The following is a 23,156-nucleotide window of genomic DNA, read 5'->3' as shown; positions in this document are numbered from 1 at the left end:
GCTCAGGTGCAGCTCTTTAACTTACCTAAAAGGGAGGGCGGAGAGAAGACAAGGAAGGTGAATGAGGTGTTCCAATGTGAAATGCCGGAAACACAGAAACACAGACGACACACAACAAGAGGTGGCAATCTATTCATTAATTGCATTTAATCAATGAGCTCATTATCACTCATGCATTGTCCAACAGGTGTTGAAATAATGGGATTAAAAGGGGAGATCCCTTCAGAAAGACAGAAACAATAGCAAAGACAAAAAACACTTTTGGAATCTGCTTTTAGTCAACACATAAGGAAAGGGTGCACCGGTCCTGGAAATACTGCAATACCAGGTCAATGCGTGGAGTGGACAGAGCAAGCTCTATTTCCATCTCCCTGTTCTAAAAATCCATTTAATATATGGTCCCCAGATAGGGGACGTATCAGATATTAAACTGATAAGAACAGATACTACACTTGATCTTAGCCAAAAGGCCGAGAAGCGATAACCCGAACGGGCCGCGCGTTGCCCGAGCCTGCCCGATACTGCTGTTCAGCCCTTGCAGCGATTCAGCCTACTTCTAGGCAATTCCATGGGGCCCTGCAGGCTCACACACTCACAGCTACACGGGAGGTGAATAAAGGCCGGAGAGGAAGCCAGACAGGATTTGCTTCTTTTGCTTGCACCACAATGCAGTGCTGAAAGAGGAGGAATCTACATAAAAACGCCTTCCTGGCAACGCCCAAATGCCCTGCTGCCATGCAGATAAACACTGGCAGCGGCAGCAAGTGCATGCCCACAGCCACCCCTTGTTCCTTCACACCTTGTATCAGCTGTAATCCAGTCCAGTCCAGTGCTGCCTGCTGAGCAGCACTGACCAACACTGCCTGGGCCCAGGCTTTTATCTCTGAGGCCCCATTATGATGTCAGAAAGCTGGCTCTGGAATCCTGAGGGCTCCACTATGACACGTGCAAAGTTCCGTCTGAACTTTATATAAGACGGTGAGGCTCAGTCAGTCACTCAGTGTTGCCTGAGAGGGCAACACTGCAACAGCCGGCCGCCAGGCTGTCTTTTTTTTGCACAGCTAGTTGCCTCCAGGAGGCCACAAGAGGGAGACAAGGGACTGCAAAATGGAAAATAGGCATCCACCAACTTTACAGACAACTTCTCCTTGCTCCTACAACCTCCATCCTTGCACAGTTTGTTATTCTTCTAGGTAACATAGTAACAAATCCAAATTGCTGCTCTCTTTGTAGGCAAGCAAGGCTTTGTTGCAACTGCAATTCTTACTTCTTCTTGAAATGTAGGGACGACAGTACATTCCATCACATCCATCTAGTGTACACAGGTAGGTCCATTGTGGCGGGCAGGCGAGCGGGCGGGCTGCTTTATTGGCTGTTTGCTGTTCCCCTACTCCACTCCACTATTTGACTGTTGTGCTGCATCAATCAATCAATCAATCAATCAATCAATCAATCAATCAATCAATCAATCAATCAGTGGCTGGCTCAGGTGCAGCTCTTTAACTTACCTAAAAGGGAGGGCGGAGAGAAGACAAGGAAGGTGAATGAGGTGTTCCAATGTGAAATGCCGGAAACACAGAAACACAGACGACACACAACAAGAGGTGGCAATCTATTCATTAATTGCATTTAATCAATGAGCTCATTATCACTCATGCATTGTCCAACAGGTGTTGAAATAATGGGATTAAAAGGGGAGATCCCTTCAGAAAGACAGAAACAATAGCAAAGACAAAAAACACTTTTGGAATCTGCTTTTAGTCAACACATAAGGAAAGGGTGCACCGGTCCTGGAAATACTGCAATACCAGGTCAATGCGTGGAGTGGACAGAGCAAGCTCTATTTCCATCTCCCTGTTCTAAAAATCCATTTAATATATGGTCCCCAGATAGGGGACGTATCAGATATTAAACTGATAAGAACAGATACTACACTTGATCTTAGCCAAAAGGCCGAGAAGCGATAACCCGAACGGGCCGCGCGTTGCCCGAGCCTGCCCGATACTGCTGTTCAGCCCTTGCAGCGATTCAGCCTACTTCTAGGCAATTCCATGGGGCCCTGCAGGCTCACACACTCACAGCTACACGGGAGGTGAATAAAGGCCGGAGAGGAAGCCAGACAGGATTTGCTTCTTTTGCTTGCACCACAATGCAGTGCTGAAAGAGGAGGAATCTACATAAAAACGCCTTCCTGGCAACGCCCAAATGCCCTGCTGCCATGCAGATAAACACTGGCAGCGGCAGCAAGTGCATGCCCACAGCCACCCCTTGTTCCTTCACACCTTGTATCAGCTGTAATCCAGTCCAGTCCAGTGCTGCCTGCTGAGCAGCACTGACCAACACTGCCTGGGCCCAGGCTTTTATCTCTGAGGCCCCATTATGATGTCAGAAAGCTGGCTCTGGAATCCTGAGGGCTCCACTATGACACGTGCAAAGTTCCGTCTGAACTTTATATAAGACGGTGAGGCTCAGTCAGTCACTCAGTGTTGCCTGAGAGGGCAACACTGCAACAGCCGGCCGCCAGGCTGTCTTTTTTTTGCACAGCTAGTTGCCTCCAGGAGGCCACAAGAGGGAGACAAGGGACTGCAAAATGGAAAATAGGCATCCACCAACTTTACAGACAACTTCTCCTTGCTCCTACAACCTCCATCCTTGCACAGTTTGTTATTCTTCTAGGTAACATAGTAACAAATCCAAATTGCTGCTCTCTTTGTAGGCAAGCAAGGCTTTGTTGCAACTGCAATTCTTACTTCTTCTTGAAATGTAGGGACGACAGTACATTCCATCACATCCATCTAGTGTACACAGGTAGGTCCATTGTGGCGGGCAGGCGAGCGGGCGGGCTGCTTTATTGGCTGTTTGCTGTTCCCCTACTCCACTCCACTATTTGACTGTTGTGCTGCATCAATCAATCAATCAATCAATCAATCAATCAATCAATCAATCAATCAATCAATCAATCAGTGGCTGGCTCAGGTGCAGCTCTTTAACTTACCTAAAAGGGAGGGCGGAGAGAAGACAAGGAAGGTGAATGAGGTGTTCCAATGTGAAATGCCGGAAACACAGAAACACAGACGACACACAACAAGAGGTGGCAATCTATTCATTAATTGCACTTAATCAATGAGCTCATTATCACTCATGCATTGTCCAACAGGTGTTGAAATAATGGGATTAAAAGGGGAGATCCCTTCAGAAAGACAGAAACAATAGCAAAGACAAAAAACACTTTTGGAATCTGCTTTTAGTCAACACATAAGGAAAGGGTGCACCGGTCCTGGAAATACTGCAATACCAGGTCAATGCGTGGAGTGGACAGAGCAAGCTCTATTTCCATCTCCCTGTTCTAAAAATCCATTTAATATATGGTCCCCAGATAGGGGACGTATCAGATATTAAACTGATAAGAACAGATACTACACTTGATCTTAGCCAAAAGGCCGAGAAGCGATAACCCGAACGGGCCGCGCGTTGCCCGAGCCTGCCCGATACTGCTGTTCAGCCCTTGCAGCGATTCAGCCTACTTCTAGGCAATTCCATGGGGCCCTGCAGGCTCACACACTCACAGCTACACGGGAGGTGAATAAAGGCCGGAGAGGAAGCCAGACAGGATTTGCTTCTTTTGCTTGCACCACAATGCAGTGCTGAAAGAGGAGGAATCTACATAAAAACGCCTTCCTGGCAACGCCCAAATGCCCTGCTGCCATGCAGATAAACACTGGCAGCGGCAGCAAGTGCATGCCCACAGCCACCCCTTGTTCCTTCACACCTTGTATCAGCTGTAATCCAGTCCAGTCCAGTGCTGCCTGCTGAGCAGCACTGACCAACACTGCCTGGGCCCAGGCTTTTATCTCTGAGGCCCCATTATGATGTCAGAAAGCTGGCTCTGGAATCCTGAGGGCTCCACTATGACACGTGCAAAGTTCCGTCTGAACTTTATATAAGACGGTGAGGCTCAGTCAGTCACTCAGTGTTGCCTGAGAGGGCAACACTGCAACAGCCGGCCGCCAGGCTGTCTTTTTTTTGCACAGCTAGTTGCCTCCAGGAGGCCACAAGAGGGAGACAAGGGACTGCAAAATGGAAAATAGGCATCCACCAACTTTACAGACAACTTCTCCTTGCTCCTACAACCTCCATCCTTGCACAGTTTGTTATTCTTCTAGGTAACATAGTAACAAATCCAAATTGCTGCTCTCTTTGTAGGCAAGCAAGGCTTTGTTGCAACTGCAATTCTTACTTCTTCTTGAAATGTAGGGACGACAGTACATTCCATCACATCCATCTAGTGTACACAGGTAGGTCCATTGTGGCGGGCAGGCGAGCGGGCGGGCTGCTTTATTGGCTGTTTGCTGTTCCCCTACTCCACTCCACTATTTGACTGTTGTGCTGCATCAATCAATCAATCAATCAATCAATCAATCAATCAATCAATCAATCAATCAGTGGCTGGCTCAGGTGCAGCTCTTTAACTTACCTAAAAGGGAGGGCGGAGAGAAGACAAAGAAGGTGAATGAGGTGTTCCAATGTGAAATGCCGGAAACACAGAAACACAGACGACACACAACAAGAGGTGGCAATCTATTCATTAATTGCATTTAATCAATGAGCTCATTATCACTCATGCATTGTCCAACAGGTGTTGAAATAATGGGATTAAAAGGGGAGATCCCTTCAGAAAGACAGAAACAATAGCAAAGACAAAAAACACTTTTGGAATCTGCTTTTAGTCAACACATAAGGAAAGGGTGCACCGGTCCTGGAAATACTGCAATACCAGGTCAATGCGTGGAGTGGACAGAGCAAGCTCTATTTCCATCTCCCTGTTCTAAAAATCCATTTAATATATGGTCCCCAGATAGGGGACGTATCAGATATTAAACTGATAAGAACAGATACTACACTTGATCTTAGCCAAAAGGCCGAGAAGCGATAACCCGAACGGGCCGCGCGTTGCCCGAGCCTGCCCGATACTGCTGTTCAGCCCTTGCAGCGATTCAGCCTACTTCTAGGCAATTCCATGGGGCCCTGCAGGCTCACACACTCACAGCTACACGGGAGGTGAATAAAGGCCGGAGAGGAAGCCAGACAGGATTTGCTTCTTTTGCTTGCACCACAATGCAGTGCTGAAAGAGGAGGAATCTACATAAAAACGCCTTCCTGGCAACGCCCAAATGCCCTGCTGCCATGCAGATAAACACTGGCAGCGGCAGCAAGTGCATGCCCACAGCCACCCCTTGTTCCTTCACACCTTGTATCAGCTGTAATCCAGTCCAGTCCAGTGCTGCCTGCTGAGCAGCACTGACCAACACTGCCTGGGCCCAGGCTTTTATCTCTGAGGCCCCATTATGATGTCAGAAAGCTGGCTCTGGAATCCTGAGGGCTCCACTATGACACGTGCAAAGTTCCGTCTGAACTTTATATAAGACGGTGAGGCTCAGTCAGTCACTCAGTGTTGCCTGAGAGGGCAACACTGCAACAGCCGGCCGCCAGGCTGTCTTTTTTTTGCACAGCTAGTTGCCTCCAGGAGGCCACAAGAGGGAGACAAGGGACTGCAAAATGGAAAATAGGCATCCACCAACTTTACAGACAACTTCTCCTTGCTCCTACAACCTCCATCCTTGCACAGTTTGTTATTCTTCTAGGTAACATAGTAACAAATCCAAATTGCTGCTCTCTTTGTAGGCAAGCAAGGCTTTGTTGCAACTGCAATTCTTACTTCTTCTTGAAATGTAGGGACGACAGTACATTCCATCACATCCATCTAGTGTACACAGGTAGGTCCATTGTGGCGGGCAGGCGAGCGGGCGGGCTGCTTTATTGGCTGTTTGCTGTTCCCCTACTCCACTCCACTATTTGACTGTTGTGCTGCATCAATCAATCAATCAATCAATCAATCAATCAATCAATCAATCAATCAATCAATCAATCAATCAATCAGTGGCTGGCTCAGGTGCAGCTCTTTAACTTACCTAAAAGGGAGGGCGGAGAGAAGACAAGGAAGGTGAATGTGGTGTTCCAATGTGAAATGCCGGAAACACAGAAACACAGACGACACACAACAAGAGGTGGCAATCTATTCATTAATTGCATTTAATCAATGAGCTCATTATCACTCATGCATTGTCCAACAGGTGTTGAAATAATGGGATTAAAAGGGGAGATCCCTTCAGAAAGACAGAAACAATAGCAAAGACAAAAAACACTTTTGGAATCTGCTTTTAGTCAACACATAAGGAAAGGGTGCACCGGTCCTGGAAATACTGCAATACCAGGTCAATGCGTGGAGTGGACAGAGCAAGCTCTATTTCCATCTCCCTGTTCTAAAAATCCATTTAATATATGGTCCCCAGATAGGGGACGTATCAGATATTAAACTGATAAGAACAGATACTACACTTGATCTTAGCCAAAAGGCCGAGAAGCGATAACCCGAACGGGCCGCGCGTTGCCCGAGCCTGCCCGATACTGCTGTTCAGCCCTTGCAGCGATTCAGCCTACTTCTAGGCAATTCCATGGGGCCCTGCAGGCTCACACACTCACAGCTACACGGGAGGTGAATAAAGGCCGGAGAGGAAGCCAGACAGGATTTGCTTCTTTTGCTTGCACCACAATGCAGTGCTGAAAGAGGAGGAATCTACATAAAAACGCCTTCCTGGCAACGCCCAAATGCCCTGCTGCCATGCAGATAAACACTGGCAGCGGCAGCAAGTGCATGCCCACAGCCACCCCTTGTTCCTTCACACCTTGTATCAGCTGTAATCCAGTCCAGTCCAGTGCTGCCTGCTGAGCAGCACTGACCAACACTGCCTGGGCCCAGGCTTTTATCTCTGAGGCCCCATTATGATGTCAGAAAGCTGGCTCTGGAATCCTGAGGGCTCCACTATGACACGTGCAAAGTTCCGTCTGAACTTTATATAAGACGGTGAGGCTCAGTCAGTCACTCAGTGTTGCCTGAGAGGGCAACACTGCAACAGCCGGCCGCCAGGCTGTCTTTTTTTTGCACAGCTAGTTGCCTCCAGGAGGCCACAAGAGGGAGACAAGGGACTGCAAAATGGAAAATAGGCATCCACCAACTTTACAGACAACTTCTCCTTGCTCCTACAACCTCCATCCTTGCACAGTTTGTTATTCTTCTAGGTAACATAGTAACAAATCCAAATTGCTGCTCTCTTTGTAGGCAAGCAAGGCTTTGTTGCAACTGCAATTCTTACTTCTTCTTGAAATGTAGGGACGACAGTACATTCCATCACATCCATCTAGTGTACACAGGTAGGTCCATTGTGGCGGGCAGGCGAGCGGGCGGGCTGCTTTATTGGCTGTTTGCTGTTCCCCTACTCCACTCCACTATTTGACTGTTGTGCTGCATCAATCAATCAATCAATCAATCAATCAATCAATCAATCAATCAATCAATCAGTGGCTGGCTCAGGTGCAGCTCTTTAACTTACCTAAAAGGGAGGGCGGAGAGAAGACAAGGAAGGTGAATGAGGTGTTCCAATGTGAAATGCCGGAAACACAGAAACACAGACGACACACAACAAGAGGTGGCAATCTATTCATTAATTGCATTTAATCAATGAGCTCATTATCACTCATGCATTGTCCAACAGGTGTTGAAATAATGGGATTAAAAGGGGAGATCCCTTCAGAAAGACAGAAACAATAGCAAAGACAAAAAACACTTTTGGAATCTGCTTTTAGTCAACACATAAGGAAAGGGTGCACCGGTCCTGGAAATACTGCAATACCAGGTCAATGCGTGGAGTGGACAGAGCAAGCTCTATTTCCATCTCCCTGTTCTAAAAATCCATTTAATATATGGTCCCCAGATAGGGGACGTATCAGATATTAAACTGATAAGAACAGATACTACACTTGATCTTAGCCAAAAGGCCGAGAAGCGATAACCCGAACGGGCCGCGCGTTGCCCGAGCCTGCCCGATACTGCTGTTCAGCCCTTGCAGCGATTCAGCCTACTTCTAGGCAATTCCATGGGGCCCTGCAGGCTCACACACTCACAGCTACACGGGAGGTGAATAAAGGCCGGAGAGGAAGCCAGACAGGATTTGCTTCTTTTGCTTGCACCACAATGCAGTGCTGAAAGAGGAGGAATCTACATAAAAACGCCTTCCTGGCAACGCCCAAATGCCCTGCTGCCATGCAGATAAACACTGGCAGCGGCAGCAAGTGCATGCCCACAGCCACCCCTTGTTCCTTCACACCTTGTATCAGCTGTAATCCAGTCCAGTCCAGTGCTGCCTGCTGAGCAGCACTGACCAACACTGCCTGGGCCCAGGCTTTTATCTCTGAGGCCCCATTATGATGTCAGAAAGCTGGCTCTGGAATCCTGAGGGCTCCACTATGACACATGCAAAGTTCCGTCTGAACTTTATATAAGACGGTGAGGCTCAGTCAGTCACTCAGTGTTGCCTGAGAGGGCAACACTGCAACAGCCGGCCGCCAGGCTGTCTTTTTTTTGCACAGCTAGTTGCCTCCAGGAGGCCACAAGAGGGAGACAAGGGACTGCAAAATGGAAAATAGGCATCCACCAACTTTACAGACAACTTCTCCTTGCTCCTACAACCTCCATCCTTGCACAGTTTGTTATTCTTCTAGGTAACATAGTAACAAATCCAAATTGCTGCTCTCTTTGTAGGCAAGCAAGGCTTTGTTGCAACTGCAATTCTTACTTCTTCTTGAAATGTAGGGACGACAGTACATTCCATCACATCCATCTAGTGTACACAGGTAGGTCCATTGTGGCGGGCAGGCGAGCGGGCGGGCTGCTTTATTGGCTGTTTGCTGTTCCCCTACTCCACTCCACTATTTGACTGTTGTGCTGCATCAATCAATCAATCAATCAATCAATCAATCAATCAATCAATCAATCAATCAGTGGCTGGCTCAGGTGCAGCTCTTTAACTTACCTAAAAGGGAGGGCGGAGAGAAGACAAGGAAGGTGAATGAGGTGTTCCAATGTGAAATGCCGGAAACACAGAAACACAGACGACACACAACAAGAGGTGGCAATCTATTCATTAATTGCATTTAATCAATGAGCTCATTATCACTCATGCATTGTCCAACAGGTGTTGAAATAATGGGATTAAAAGGGGAGATCCCTTCAGAAAGACAGAAACAATAGCAAAGACAAAAAACACTTTTGGAATCTGCTTTTAGTCAACACATAAGGAAAGGGTGCACCGGTCCTGGAAATACTGCAATACCAGGTCAATGCGTGGAGTGGACAGAGCAAGCTCTATTTCCATCTCCCTGTTCTAAAAATCCATTTAATATATGGTCCCCAGATAGGGGACGTATCAGATATTAAACTGATAAGAACAGATACTACACTTGATCTTAGCCAAAAGGCCGAGAAGCGATAACCCGAACGGGCCGCGCGTTGCCCGAGCCTGCCCGATACTGCTGTTCAGCCCTTGCAGCGATTCAGCCTACTTCTAGGCAATTCCATGGGGCCCTGCAGGCTCACACACTCACAGCTACACGGGAGGTGAATAAAGGCCGGAGAGGAAGCCAGACAGGATTTGCTTCTTTTGCTTGCACCACAATGCAGTGCTGAAAGAGGAGGAATCTACATAAAAACGCCTTCCTGGCAACGCCCAAATGCCCTGCTGCCATGCAGATAAACACTGGCAGCGGCAGCAAGTGCATGCCCACAGCCACCCCTTGTTCCTTCACACCTTGTATCAGCTGTAATCCAGTCCAGTCCAGTGCTGCCTGCTGAGCAGCACTGACCAACACTGCCTGGGCCCAGGCTTTTATCTCTGAGGCCCCATTATGATGTCAGAAAGCTGGCTCTGGAATCCTGAGGGCTCCACTATGACACGTGCAAAGTTCCGTCTGAACTTTATATAAGACGGTGAGGCTCAGTCAGTCACTCAGTGTTGCCTGAGAGGGCAACACTGCAACAGCCGGCCGCCAGGCTGTCTTTTTTTTGCACAGCTAGTTGCCTCCAGGAGGCCACAAGAGGGAGACAAGGGACTGCAAAATGGAAAATAGGCATCCACCAACTTTACAGACAACTTCTCCTTGCTCCTACAACCTCCATCCTTGCACAGTTTGTTATTCTTCTAGGTAACATAGTAACAAATCCAAATTGCTGCTCTCTTTGTAGGCAAGCAAGGCTTTGTTGCAACTGCAATTCTTACTTCTTCTTGAAATGTAGGGACGACAGTACATTCCATCACATCCATCTAGTGTACACAGGTAGGTCCATTGTGGCGGGCAGGCGAGCGGGCGGGCTGCTTTATTGGCTGTTTGCTGTTCCCCTACTCCACTCCACTATTTGACTGTTGTGCTGCATCAATCAATCAATCAATCAATCAATCAATCAATCAATCAATCAATCAGTGGCTGGCTCAGGTGCAGCTCTTTAACTTACCTAAAAGGGAGGGCGGAGAGAAGACAAGGAAGGTGAATGAGGTGTTCCAATGTGAAATGCCGGAAACACAGAAACACAGACGACACACAACAAGAGGTGGCAATCTATTCATTAATTGCATTTAATCAATGAGCTCATTATCACTCATGCATTGTCCAACAGGTGTTGAAATAATGGGATTAAAAGGGGAGATCCCTTCAGAAAGACAGAAACAATAGCAAAGACAAAAAACACTTTTGGAATCTGCTTTTAGTCAACACATAAGGAAAGGGTGCACCGGTCCTGGAAATACTGCAATACCAGGTCAATGCGTGGAGTGGACAGAGCAAGCTCTATTTCCATCTCCCTGTTCTAAAAATCCATTTAATATATGGTCCCCAGATAGGGGACGTATCAGATATTAAACTGATAAGAACAGATACTACACTTGATCTTAGCCAAAAGGCCGAGAAGCGATAACCCGAACGGGCCGCGCGTTGCCCGAGCCTGCCCGATACTGCTGTTCAGCCCTTGCAGCGATTCAGCCTACTTCTAGGCAATTCCATGGGGCCCTGCAGGCTCACACACTCACAGCTACACGGGAGGTGAATAAAGGCCGGAGAGGAAGCCAGACAGGATTTGCTTCTTTTGCTTGCACCACAATGCAGTGCTGAAAGAGGAGGAATCTACATAAAAACGCCTTCCTGGCAACGCCCAAATGCCCTGCTGCCATGCAGATAAACACTGGCAGCGGCAGCAAGTGCATGCCCACAGCCACCCCACCCCTTGTTCCTTCACACCTTGTATCAGCTGTAATCCAGTCCAGTCCAGTGCTGCCTGCTGAGCAGCACTGACCAACACTGCCTGGGCCCAGGCTTTTATCTCTGAGGCCCCATTATGATGTCAGAAAGCTGGCTCTGGAATCCTGAGGGCTCCACTATGACACGTGCAAAGTTCCGTCTGAACTTTATATAAGACGGTGAGGCTCAGTCAGTCACTCAGTGTTGCCTGAGAGGGCAACACTGCAACAGCCGGCCGCCAGGCTGTCTTTTTTTTGCACAGCTAGTTGCCTCCAGGAGGCCACAAGAGGGAGACAAGGGACTGCAAAATGGAAAATAGGCATCCACCAACTTTACAGACAACTTCTCCTTGCTCCTACAACCTCCATCCTTGCACAGTTTGTTATTCTTCTAGGTAACATAGTAACAAATCCAAATTGCTGCTCTCTTTGTAGGCAAGCAAGGCTTTGTTGCAACTGCAATTCTTACTTCTTCTTGAAATGTAGGGACGACAGTACATTCCATCACATCCATCTAGTGTACACAGGTAGGTCCATTGTGGCGGGCAGGCGAGCGGGCGGGCTGCTTTATTGGCTGTTTGCTGTTCCCCTACTCCACTCCACTATTTGACTGTTGTGCTGCATCAATCAATCAATCAATCAATCAATCAATCAATCAATCAATCAATCAATCAGTGGCTGGCTCAGGTGCAGCTCTTTAACTTACCTAAAAGGGAGGGCGGAGAGAAGACAAGGAAGGTGAATGAGGTGTTCCAATGTGAAATGCCGGAAACACAGAAACACAGACGACACACAACAAGAGGTGGCAATCTATTCATTAATTGCATTTAATCAATGAGCTCATTATCACTCATGCATTGTCCAACAGGTGTTGAAATAATGGGATTAAAAGGGGAGATCCCTTCAGAAAGACAGAAACAATAGCAAAGACAAAAAACACTTTTGGAATCTGCTTTTAGTCAACACATAAGGAAAGGGTGCACCGGTCCTGGAAATACTGCAATACCAGGTCAATGCGTGGAGTGGACAGAGCAAGCTCTATTTCCATCTCCCTGTTCTAAAAATCCATTTAATATATGGTCCCCAGATAGGGGACGTATCAGATATTAAACTGATAAGAACAGATACTACACTTGATCTTAGCCAAAAGGCCGAGAAGCGATAACCCGAACGGGCCGCGCGTTGCCCGAGCCTGCCCGATACTGCTGTTCAGCCCTTGCAGCGATTCAGCCTACTTCTAGGCAATTCCATGGGGCCCTGCAGGCTCACACACTCACAGCTACACGGGAGGTGAATAAAGGCCGGAGAGGAAGCCAGACAGGATTTGCTTCTTTTGCTTGCACCACAATGCAGTGCTGAAAGAGGAGGAATCTACATAAAAACGCCTTCCTGGCAACGCCCAAATGCCCTGCTGCCATGCAGATAAACACTGGCAGCGGCAGCAAGTGCATGCCCACAGCCACCCCTTGTTCCTTCACACCTTGTATCAGCTGTAATCCAGTCCAGTCCAGTGCTGCCTGCTGAGCAGCACTGACCAACACTGCCTGGGCCCAGGCTTTTATCTCTGAGGCCTCATTATGATGTCAGAAAGCTGGCTCTGGAATCCTGAGGGCTCCACTATGACACGTGCAAAGTTCCGTCTGAACTTTATATAAGACGGTGAGGCTCAGTCAGTCACTCAGTGTTGCCTGAGAGGGCAACACTGCAACAGCCGGCCGCCAGGCTGTCTTTTTTTTGCACAGCTAGTTGCCTCCAGGAGGCCACAAGAGGGAGACAAGGGACTGCAAAATGGAAAATAGGCATCCACCAACTTTACAGACAACTTCTCCTTGCTCCTACAACCTCCATCCTTGCACAGTTTGTTATTCTTCTAGGTAACATAGTAACAAATCCAAATTGCTGCTCTCTTTGTAGGCAAGCAAGGCTTTGTTGCAACTGCAATTCTTACTTCTTCTTGAAATGTAGGGACGACAGTACATTCCATCACATCCATCTAGTGTACACAGGTAGGTCCATTGTGGCGGGCAGGCGAGCGGGCGGGCTGCTTTATTGGCTGTTTGCTGTTCCCCTACTCCACTCCACTATTTGACTGTTGTGCTGCATCAATCAATCAATCAATCAATCAATCAATCAATCAATCAATCAAGTGGCTGGCTCAGGTGCAGCTCTTTAACTTACCTAAAAGGGAGGGCGGAGAGAAGACAAGGAAGGTGAATGAGGTGTTCCAATGTGAAATGCCGGAAACACAGAAACACAGACGACACACAACAAGAGGTGGCAATCTATTCATTAATTGCATTTAATCAATGAGCTCATTATCACTCATGCATTGTCCAACAGGTGTTGAAATAATGGGATTAAAAGGGGAGATCCCTTCAGAAAGACAGAAACAATAGCAAAGACAAAAAACACTTTTGGAATCTGCTTTTAGTCAACACATAAGGAAAGGGTGCTCCGGTCCTGGAAATACTGCAATACCAGGTCAATGCGTGGAGTGGACAGAGCAAGCTCTATTTCCATCTCCCTGTTCTAAAAATCCATTTAATATATGGTCCCCAGATAGGGGACGTATCAGATATTAAACTGATAAGAACAGATACTACACTTGATCTTAGCCAAAAGGCCGAGAAGCGATAACCCGAACGGGCCGCGCGTTGCCCGAGCCTGCCCGATACTGCTGTTCAGCCCTTGCAGCGATTCAGCCTACTTCTAGGCAATTCCATGGGGCCCTGCAGGCTCACACACTCACAGCTACACGGGAGGTGAATAAAGGCCGGAGAGGAAGCCAGACAGGATTTGCTTCTTTTGCTTGCACCACAATGCAGTGCTGAAAGAGGTGGAATCTACATAAAAACGCCTTCCTGGCAACGCCCAAATGCCCTGCTGCCATGCAGATAAACACTGGCAGCGGCAGCAAGTGCATGCCCACAGCCACCCCTTGTTCCTTCACACCTTGTATCAGCTGTAATCCAGTCCAGTCCAGTGCTGCCTGCTGAGCAGCACTGACCAACACTGCCTGGGCCCAGGCTTTTATCTCTGAGGCCCCATTATGATGTCAGAAAGCTGGCTCTGGAATCCTGAGGGCTCCACTATGACACGTGCAAAGTTCCGTCTGAACTTTATATAAGACGGTGAGGCTCAGTCAGTCACTCAGTGTTGCCTGAGAGGGCAACACTGCAACAGCCGGCCGCCAGGCTGTCTTTTTTTTGCACAGCTAGTTGCCTCCAGGAGGCCACAAGAGGGAGACAAGGGACTGCAAAATGGAAAATAGGCATCCACCAACTTTACAGACAACTTCTCCTTGCTCCTACAACCTCCATCCTTGCACAGTTTGTTATTCTTCTAGGTAACATAGTAACAAATCCAAATTGCTGCTCTCTTTGTAGGCAAGCAAGGCTTTGTTGCAACTGCAATTCTTACTTCTTCTTGAAATGTAGGGACGACAGTACATTCCATCACATCCATCTAGTGTACACAGGTAGGTCCATTGTGGCGGGCAGGCGAGCGGGCGGGCTGCTTTATTGGCTGTTTGCTGTTCCCCTACTCCACTCCACTATTTGACTGTTGTGCTGCATCAATCAATCAATCAATCAATCAATCAATCAATCAATCAATCAATCAATCAATCAGTGGCTGGCTCAGGTGCAGCTCTTTAACTTACCTAAAAGGGAGGGCGGAGAGAAGACAAGGAAGGTGAATGAGGTGTTCCAATGTGAAATGCCGGAAACACAGAAACACAGATGACACACAACAAGAGGTGGCAATCTATTCATTAATTGCATTTAATCAATGAGCTCATTATCACTCATGCATTGTCCAACAGGTGTTGAAATAATGGGATTAAAAGGGGAGATCCCTTCAGAAAGACAGAAACAATAGCAAAGACAAAAAACACTTTTGGAATCTGCTTTTAGTCAACACATAAGGAAAGGGTGCACCGGTCCTGGAAATACTGCAATACCAGGTCAATGCGTGGAGTGGACAGAGCAAGCTCTATTTCCATCTCCCTGTTCTAAAAATCCATTTAATATATGGTCCCCAGATAGGGGACGTATCAGATATTAAACTGATAAGAACAGATACTACACTTGATCTTAGCCAAAAGGCCGAGAAGCGATAACCCGAACGGGCCGCGCGTTGCCCGAGCCTGCCCGATACTGCTGTTCAGCCCTTGCAGCGATTCAGCCTACTTCTAGGCAATTCCATGGGGCCCTGCAGGCTCACACACTCACAGCTACACGGGAGGTGAATAAAGGCCGGAGAGGAAGCCAGACAGGATTTGCTTCTTTTGCTTGCACCACAATGCAGTGCTGAAAGAGGAGGAATCTACATAAAAACGCCTTCCTGGCAACGCCCAAATGCCCTGCTGCCATGCAGATAAACACTGGCAGCGGCAGCAAGTGCATGCCCACAGCCACCCCTTGTTCCTTCACACCTTGTATCAGCTGTAATCCAGTCCAGTCCAGTGCTGCCTGCTGAGCAGCACTGACCAACACTGCCTGGGCCCAGGCTTTTATCTCTGAGGCCCCATTATGATGTCAGAAAGCTGGCTCTGGAATCCTGAGGGCTCCACTATGACACGTGCAAAGTTCCGTCTGAACTTTATATAAGACGGTGAGGCTCAGTCAGTCACTCAGTGTTGCCTGAGAGGGCAACACTGCAACAGCCGGCCGCCAGGCTGTCTTTTTTTTGCACAGCTAGTTGCCTCCAGGAGGCCACAAGAGGGAGACAAGGGACTGCAAAATGGAAAATAGGCATCCACCAACTTTACAGACAACTTCTCCTTGCTCCTACAACCTCCATCCTTGCACAGTTTGTTATTCTTCTAGGTAACATAGTAACAAATCCAAATTGCTGCTCTCTTTGTAGGCAAGCAAGGCTTTGTTGCAACTGCAATTCTTACTTCTTCTTGAAATGTAGGGACGACAGTACATTCCATCACATCCATCTAGTGTACACAGGTAGGTCCATTGTGGCGGGCAGGCGAGCGGGCGGGCTGCTTTATTGGCTGTTTGCTGTTCCCCTACTCCACTCCACTATTTGACTGTTGTGCTGCATCAATCAATCAATCAATCAATCAATCAATCAATCAATCAATCAATCAAGTGGCTGGCTCAGGTGCAGCTCTTTAACTTACCTAAAAGGGAGGGCGGAGAGAAGACAAGGAAGGTGAATGAGGTGTTCCAATGTGAAATGCCGGAAACACAGAAACACAGACGACACACAACAAGAGGTGGCAATCTATTCATTAATTGCATTTAATCAATGAGCTCATTATCACTCATGCATTGTCCAACAGGTGTTGAAATAATGGGATTAAAAGGGGAGATCCCTTCAGAAAGACAGAAACAATAGCAAAGACAAAAAACACTTTTGGAATCTGCTTTTAGTCAACACATAAGGAAAGGGTGCACCGGTCCTGGAAATACTGCAATACCAGGTCAATGCGTGGAGTGGACAGAGCAAGCTCTATTTCCATCTCCCTGTTCTAAAAATCCATTTAATATATGGTCCCCAGATAGGGGACGTATCAGATATTAAACTGATAAGAACAGATACTACACTTGATCTTAGCCAAAAGGCCGAGAAGCGATAACCCGAACGGGCCGCGCGTTGCCCGAGCCTGCCCGATACTGCTGTTCAGCCCTTGCAGCGATTCAGCCTACTTCTAGGCAATTCCATGGGGCCCTGCAGGCTCACACACTCACAGCTACACGGGAGGTGAATAAAGGCCGGAGAGGAAGCCAGACAGGATTTGCTTCTTTTGCTTGCACCACAATGCAGTGCTGAAAGAGGAGGAATCTACATAAAAACGCCTTCCTGGCAACGCCCAAATGCCCTGCTGCCATGCAGATAAACACTGGCAGCGGCAGCAAGTGCATGCCCACAGCCACCCCTTGTTCCTTCACACCTTGTATCAGCTGTAATCCAGTCCAGTCCAGTGCTGCCTGCTGAGCAGCACTGACCAACACTGCCTGGGCCCAGGCTTTTATCTCTGAGGCCCCATTATGATGTCAGAAAGCTGGCTCTGGAATCCTGAGGGCTCCACTATGACACGTGCAAAGTTCCGTCTGAACTTTATATAAGACGGTGAGGCTCAGTCAGTCACTCAGTGTTGCCTGAGAGGGCAACACTGCAACAGCCGGCCGCCAGGCTGTCTTTTTTTTTGCACAGCTAGTTGCCTCCAGGAGGCCACAAGAGGGAGACAAGGGACTGCAAAATGGAAAATAGGCATCCACCAACTTTACAGACAACTTCTCCTTGCTCCTACAACCTCCATCCTTGCACAGTTTGTTATTCTTCTAGGTAACATAGTAACAAATCCAAATTGCTGCTCTCTTTGTAGGCAAGCAAGGCTTTGTTGCAACTGCAATTCTTACTTCTTCTTGAAATGTAGGGACGACAGTACATTCCATCACATCCATCTAGTGTACACAGGTAGGTCCATTGTGGCGGGCAGGCGAGCGGGCGGGCTGCTTTATTGGCTGTTTGCTGTTCCCCTACTCCACTCCACTATTTGACTGTTGTGCTGCATCAATCAATCAATCAATCAATCAATCAATCAATCAATCAAGTGGCTGGCTCAGGTGCAGCTCTTTAACTTACCTAAAAGGGAGGGCGGAGAGAAGACAAGGAAGGTGAATGAGGTGTTCCAATGTGAAATGCCGGAAACACAGAAACACAGACGACACACAACAAGAGGTGGCAATCTATTCATTAATTGCATTTAATCAATGAGCTCATTATCACTCATGCATTGTCCAACAGGTGTTGAAATAATGGGATTAAAAGGGGAGATCCCTTCAGAAAGACAGAAACAATAGCAAAGACAAAAAACACTTTTGGAATCTGCTTTTAGTCAACACATAAGGAAAGGGTGCACCGGTCCTGGAAATACTGCAATACCAGGTCAATGCGTGGAGTGGACAGAGCAAGCTCTATTTCCATCTCCCTGTTCTAAAAATCCATTTAATATATGGTCCCCAGATAGGGGACATATCAGATATTAAACTGATAAGAACAGATACTACACTTGATCTTAGCCAAAAGGCCGAGAAGCGATAACCCGAACGGGCCGCGCGTTGCCCGAGCCTGCCCGATACTGCTGTTCAGCCCTTGCAGCGATTCAGCCTACTTCTAGGCAATTCCATGGGGCCCTGCAGGCTCACACACTCACAGCTACACGGGAGGTGAATAAAGGCCGGAGAGGAAGCCAGACAGGATTTGCTTCTTTTGCTTGCACCACAATGCAGTGCTGAAAGAGGAGGAATCTACATAAAAACGCCTTCCTGGCAACGCCCAAATGCCCTGCTGCCATGCAGATAAACACTGGCAGCGGCAGCAAGTGCATGCCCACAGCCACCCCTTGTTCCTTCACACCTTGTATCAGCTGTAATCCAGTCCAGTCCAGTGCTGCCTGCTGAGCAGCACTGACCAACACTGCCTGGGCCCAGGCTTTTATCTCTGAGGCCCCATTATGATGTCAGAAAGCTGGCTCTGGAATCCTGAGGGCTCCACTATGAGACGTGCAAAGTTCCGTCTGAACTTTATATAAGACGGTGAGGCTCAGTCAGTCACTCAGTGTTGCCTGAGAGGGCAACACTGCAACAGCCGGCCGCCAGGCTGTCTTTTTTTTGCACAGCTAGTTGCCTCCAGGAGGCCACAAGAGGGAGACAAGGGACTGCAAAATGGAAAATAGGCATCCACCAACTTTACAGACAACTTCTCCTTGCTCCTACAACCTCCATCCTTGCACAGTTTGTTATTCTTCTAGGTAACATAGTAACAAATCCAAATTGCTGCTCTCTTTGTAGGCAAGCAAGGCTTTGTTGCAACTGCAATTCTTACTTCTTCTTGAAATGTAGGGACGACAGTACATTCCATCACATCCATCTAGTGTACACAGGTAGGTCCATTGTGGCGGGCAGGCGAGCGGGCGGGCTGCTTTATTGGCTGTTTGCTGTTCCCCTACTCCACTCCACTATTTGACTGTTGTGCTGCATCATCAATCAATCAATCAATCAATCAATCAATCAATCAATCAGTGGCTGGCTCAGGTGCAGCTCTTTAACTTACCTAAAAGGGAGGGCGGAGAGAAGACAAGGAAGGTGAATGAGGTGTTCCAATGTGAAATGCCGGAAACACAGAAACACAGACGACACACAACAAGAGGTGGCAATCTATTCATTAATTGCATTTAATCAATGAGCTCATTATCACTCATGCATTGTCCAACAGGTGTTGAAATAATGGGATTAAAAGGGGAGATCCCTTCAGAAAGACAGAAACAATAGCAAAGACAAAAAACACTTTTGGAATCTGCTTTTAGTCAACACATAAGGAAAGGGTGCACCGGTCCTGGAAATACTGCAATACCAGGTCAATGCGTGGAGTGGACAGAGCAAGCTCTATTTCCATCTCCCTGTTCTAAAAATCCATTTAATATATGGTCCCCAGATAGGGGACGTATCAGATATTAAACTGATAAGAACAGATACTACACTTGATCTTAGCCAAAAGGCCGAGAAGCGATAACCCGAACGGGCCGCGCGTTGCCCGAGCCTGCCCGATACTGCTGTTCAGCCCTTGCAGCGATTCAGCCTACTTCTAGGCAATTCCATGGGGCCCTGCAGGCTCACACACTCACAGCTACACGGGAGGTGAATAAAGGCCGGAGAGGAAGCCAGACAGGATTTGCTTCTTTTGCTTGCACCACAATGCAGTGCTGAAAGAGGAGGAATCTACATAAAAACGCCTTCCTGGCAACGCCCAAATGCCCTGCTGCCATGCAGATAAACACTGGCAGCGGCAGCAAGTGCATGCCCACAGCCACCCCTTGTTCCTTCACACCTTGTATCAGCTGTAATCCAGTCCAGTCCAGTGCTGCCTGCTGAGCAGCACTGACCAACACTGCCTGGGCCCAGGCTTTTATCTCTGAGGCCCCATTATGATGTCAGAAAGCTGGCTCTGGAATCCTGAGGGCTCCACTATGACACGTGCAAAGTTCCGTCTGAACTTTATATAAGACGGTGAGGCTCAGTCAGTCACTCAGTGTTGCCTGAGAGGGCAACACTGCAACAGCCGGCCGCCAGGCTGTCTTTTTTTTGCACAGCTAGTTGCCTCCAGGAGGCCACAAGAGGGAGACAAGGGACTGCAAAATGGAAAATAGGCATCCACCAACTTTACAGACAACTTCTCCTTGCTCCTACAACCTCCATCCTTGCACAGTTTGTTATTCTTCTAGGTAACATAGTAACAAATCCAAATTGCTGCTCTCTTTGTAGGCAAGCAAGGCTTTGTTGCAACTGCAATTCTTACTTCTTCTTGAAATGTAGGGACGACAGTACATTCCATCACATCCATCTAGTGTACACAGGTAGGTCCATTGTGGCGGGCAGGCGAGCGGGCGGGCTGCTTTATTGGCTGTTTGCTGTTCCCCTACTCCACTCCACTATTTGACTGTTGTGCTGCATCAATCAATCAATCAATCAATCAATCAATCAATCAATCAATCAATCAATCAATCAATCAGTGGCTGGCTCAGGTGCAGCTCTTTAACTTACCTAAAAGGGAGGGCGGAGAGAAGACAAGGAAGGTGAATGAGGTGTTCCAATGTGAAATGCCGGAAACACAGAAACACAGACGACACACAACAAGAGGTGGCAATCTATTCATTAATTGCATTTAATCAATGAGCTCATTATCACTCATGCATTGTCCAACAGGTGTTGAAATAATGGGATTAAAAGGGGAGATCCCTTCAGAAAGACAGAAACAATAGCAAAGACAAAAAACACTTTTGGAATCTGCTTTTAGTCAACACATAAGGAAAGGGTGCACCGGTCCTGGAAATACTGCAATACCAGGTCAATGCGTGGAGTGGACAGAGCAAGCTCTATTTCCATCTCCCTGTTCTAAAAATCCATTTAATATATGGTCCCCAGATAGGGGACGTATCAGATATTAAACTGATAAGAACAGATACTACACTTGATCTTAGCCAAAAGGCCGAGAAGCGATAACCCGAACGGGCCGCGCGTTGCCCGAGCCTGCCCGATACTGCTGTTCAGCCCTTGCAGCGATTCAGCCTACTTCTAGGCAATTCCATGGGGCCCTGCAGGCTCACACACTCACAGCTACACGGGAGGTGAATAAAGGCCGGAGAGGAAGCCAGACAGGATTTGCTTCTTTTGCTTGCACCACAATGCAGTGCTGAAAGAGGAGGAATCTACATAAAAACGCCTTCCTGGCAACGCCCAAATGCCCTGCTGCCATGCAGATAAACACTGGCAGCGGCAGCAAGTGCATGCCCACAGCCACCCCTTGTTCCTTCACACCTTGTATCAGCTGTAATCCAGTCCAGTCCAGTGCTGCCTGCTGAGCAGCACTGACCAACACTGCCTGGGCCCAGGCTTTTATCTCTGAGGCCCCATTATGATGTCAGAAAGCTGGCTCTGGAATCCTGAGGGCTCCACTATGACACGTGCAAAGTTCCGTCTGAACTTTATATAAGACGGTGAGGCTCAGTCAGTCACTCAGTGTTGCCTGAGAGGGCAACACTGCAACAGCCGGCCGCCAGGCTGTCTTTTTTTTGCACAGCTAGTTGCCTCCAGGAGGCCACAAGAGGGAGACAAGGGACTGCAAAATGGAAAATAGGCATCCACCAACTTTACAGACAACTTCTCCTTGCTCCTACAACCTCCATCCTTGCACAGTTTGTTATTCTTCTAGGTAACATAGTAACAAATCCAAATTGCTGCTCTCTTTGTAGGCAAGCAAGGCTTTGTTGCAACTGCAATTCTTACTTCTTCTTGAAATGTAGGGACGACAGTACATTCCATCACATCCATCTAGTGTACACAGGTAGGTCCATTGTGGCGGGCAGGCGAGCGGGCGGGCTGCTTTATTGGCTGTTTGCTGTTCCCCTACTCCACTCCACTATTTGACTGTTGTGCTGCATCAATCAATCAATCAATCAATCAATCAATCAATCAATCAATCAATCAATCAATCAATCAATCAATCAATCAATTAATCAATCAATCAATCAATCAATCAATCAGTGGCTGGCTCAGGTGCAGCTCTTTAACTTACCTAAAAGGGAGGGCGGAGAGAAGACAAGGAAGGTGAATGAGGTGTTCCAATGTGAAATGCCGGAAACACAGAAACACAGACGACACACAACAAGAGGTGGCAATCTATTCATTAATTGCATTTAATCAATGAGCTCATTATCACTCATGCATTGTCCAACAGGTGTTGAAATAATGGGATTAAAAGGGGAGATCCCTTCAGAAAGACAGAAACAATAGCAAAGACAAAAAACACTTTTGGAATCTGCTTTTAGTCAACACATAAGGAAAGGGTGCACCGGTCCTGGAAATACTGCAATACCAGGTCAATGCGTGGAGTGGACAGAGCAAGCTCTATTTCCATCTCCCTGTTCTAAAAATCCATTTAATATATGGTCCCCAGATAGGGGACGTATCAGATATTAAACTGATAAGAACAGATACTACACTTGATCTTAGCCAAAAGGCCGAGAAGCGATAACCCGAACGGGCCGCGCGTTGCCCGAGCCTGCCCGATACTGCTGTTCAGCCCTTGCAGCGATTCAGCCTACTTCTAGGCAATTCCATGGGGCCCTGCAGGCTCACACACTCACAGCTACACGGGAGGTGAATAAAGGCCGGAGAGGAAGCCAGACAGGATTTGCTTCTTTTGCTTGCACCACAATGCAGTGCTGAAAGAGGAGGAATCTACATAAAAACGCCTTCCTGGCAACGCCCAAATGCCCTGCTGCCATGCAGATAAACACTGGCAGCGGCAGCAAGTGCATGCCCACAGCCACCCCTTGTTCCTTCACACCTTGTATCAGCTGTAATCCAGTCCAGTCCAGTGCTGCCTGCTGAGCAGCACTGACCAACACTGCCTGGGCCCAGGCTTTTATCTCTGAGGCCCCATTATGATGTCAGA

The 23,156-nt window shown here is 47.7% G+C and overlaps 16 non-coding genes across 16 annotated transcripts; all 16 read right to left on the bottom strand.

The window, feature by feature from the left end:
- Positions 1-291: 291 nt before the first annotated feature.
- LOC142684466 (U2 spliceosomal RNA) lies at positions 292-482 on the bottom strand. Its single transcript, XR_012854088.1, has one exon. It is a non-coding gene; the product is annotated as a U2 spliceosomal RNA (small nuclear RNA).
- Positions 483-1,774: 1,292 nt separating this feature from the next.
- LOC142684465 (U2 spliceosomal RNA) lies at positions 1,775-1,965 on the bottom strand. The gene has a single exon (XR_012854087.1). It is a non-coding gene; the product is annotated as a U2 spliceosomal RNA (small nuclear RNA).
- A 1,296-nt stretch (positions 1,966-3,261) lies between these two features.
- Positions 3,262-3,452, bottom strand: LOC142684464 (U2 spliceosomal RNA). Its single transcript, XR_012854086.1, has one exon. It is a non-coding gene; the product is annotated as a U2 spliceosomal RNA (small nuclear RNA).
- A 1,288-nt stretch (positions 3,453-4,740) lies between these two features.
- LOC142684463 (U2 spliceosomal RNA) lies at positions 4,741-4,931 on the bottom strand. Its single transcript, XR_012854085.1, has one exon. It is a non-coding gene; the product is annotated as a U2 spliceosomal RNA (small nuclear RNA).
- Positions 4,932-6,235: 1,304 nt separating this feature from the next.
- Positions 6,236-6,426, bottom strand: LOC142684461 (U2 spliceosomal RNA). Its single transcript, XR_012854083.1, has one exon. It is a non-coding gene; the product is annotated as a U2 spliceosomal RNA (small nuclear RNA).
- A 1,288-nt stretch (positions 6,427-7,714) lies between these two features.
- LOC142684460 (U2 spliceosomal RNA) lies at positions 7,715-7,905 on the bottom strand. Its single transcript, XR_012854082.1, has one exon. It is a non-coding gene; the product is annotated as a U2 spliceosomal RNA (small nuclear RNA).
- A 1,288-nt stretch (positions 7,906-9,193) lies between these two features.
- LOC142684459 (U2 spliceosomal RNA) lies at positions 9,194-9,384 on the bottom strand. Its single transcript, XR_012854081.1, has one exon. It is a non-coding gene; the product is annotated as a U2 spliceosomal RNA (small nuclear RNA).
- A 1,284-nt stretch (positions 9,385-10,668) lies between these two features.
- Positions 10,669-10,859, bottom strand: LOC142684458 (U2 spliceosomal RNA). Its single transcript, XR_012854080.1, has one exon. It is a non-coding gene; the product is annotated as a U2 spliceosomal RNA (small nuclear RNA).
- Positions 10,860-12,152: 1,293 nt separating this feature from the next.
- LOC142684457 (U2 spliceosomal RNA) lies at positions 12,153-12,343 on the bottom strand. Its single transcript, XR_012854079.1, has one exon. It is a non-coding gene; the product is annotated as a U2 spliceosomal RNA (small nuclear RNA).
- Positions 12,344-13,624: 1,281 nt separating this feature from the next.
- On the bottom strand, positions 13,625-13,815 carry LOC142684751 (U2 spliceosomal RNA). Its single transcript, XR_012854346.1, has one exon. It is a non-coding gene; the product is annotated as a U2 spliceosomal RNA (small nuclear RNA).
- Positions 13,816-15,107: 1,292 nt separating this feature from the next.
- LOC142684455 (U2 spliceosomal RNA) lies at positions 15,108-15,298 on the bottom strand. Its single transcript, XR_012854078.1, has one exon. It is a non-coding gene; the product is annotated as a U2 spliceosomal RNA (small nuclear RNA).
- Positions 15,299-16,583: 1,285 nt separating this feature from the next.
- Positions 16,584-16,774, bottom strand: LOC142684454 (U2 spliceosomal RNA). The gene has a single exon (XR_012854077.1). It is a non-coding gene; the product is annotated as a U2 spliceosomal RNA (small nuclear RNA).
- Positions 16,775-18,052: 1,278 nt separating this feature from the next.
- On the bottom strand, positions 18,053-18,243 carry LOC142684603 (U2 spliceosomal RNA). The gene has a single exon (XR_012854212.1). It is a non-coding gene; the product is annotated as a U2 spliceosomal RNA (small nuclear RNA).
- Positions 18,244-19,522: 1,279 nt separating this feature from the next.
- Positions 19,523-19,713, bottom strand: LOC142684453 (U2 spliceosomal RNA). The gene has a single exon (XR_012854076.1). It is a non-coding gene; the product is annotated as a U2 spliceosomal RNA (small nuclear RNA).
- Positions 19,714-21,009: 1,296 nt separating this feature from the next.
- LOC142684452 (U2 spliceosomal RNA) lies at positions 21,010-21,200 on the bottom strand. The gene has a single exon (XR_012854075.1). It is a non-coding gene; the product is annotated as a U2 spliceosomal RNA (small nuclear RNA).
- Positions 21,201-22,540: 1,340 nt separating this feature from the next.
- LOC142684451 (U2 spliceosomal RNA) lies at positions 22,541-22,731 on the bottom strand. Its single transcript, XR_012854074.1, has one exon. It is a non-coding gene; the product is annotated as a U2 spliceosomal RNA (small nuclear RNA).
- Between the last annotated feature and the right edge of the window lie 425 nt (positions 22,732-23,156).

Source organism: Rhinoderma darwinii, assembly GCF_050947455.1.
Source record: "Rhinoderma darwinii isolate aRhiDar2 chromosome 5 unlocalized genomic scaffold, aRhiDar2.hap1 SUPER_5_unloc_10, whole genome shotgun sequence".
In the NCBI taxonomy this organism is placed as follows: domain Eukaryota; kingdom Metazoa; phylum Chordata; class Amphibia; order Anura; family Rhinodermatidae; genus Rhinoderma; species Rhinoderma darwinii.
The sequence above is the reverse complement of the archived record's forward strand: the minus strand, read 5'-3'. Positions and strand labels throughout refer to the sequence as shown.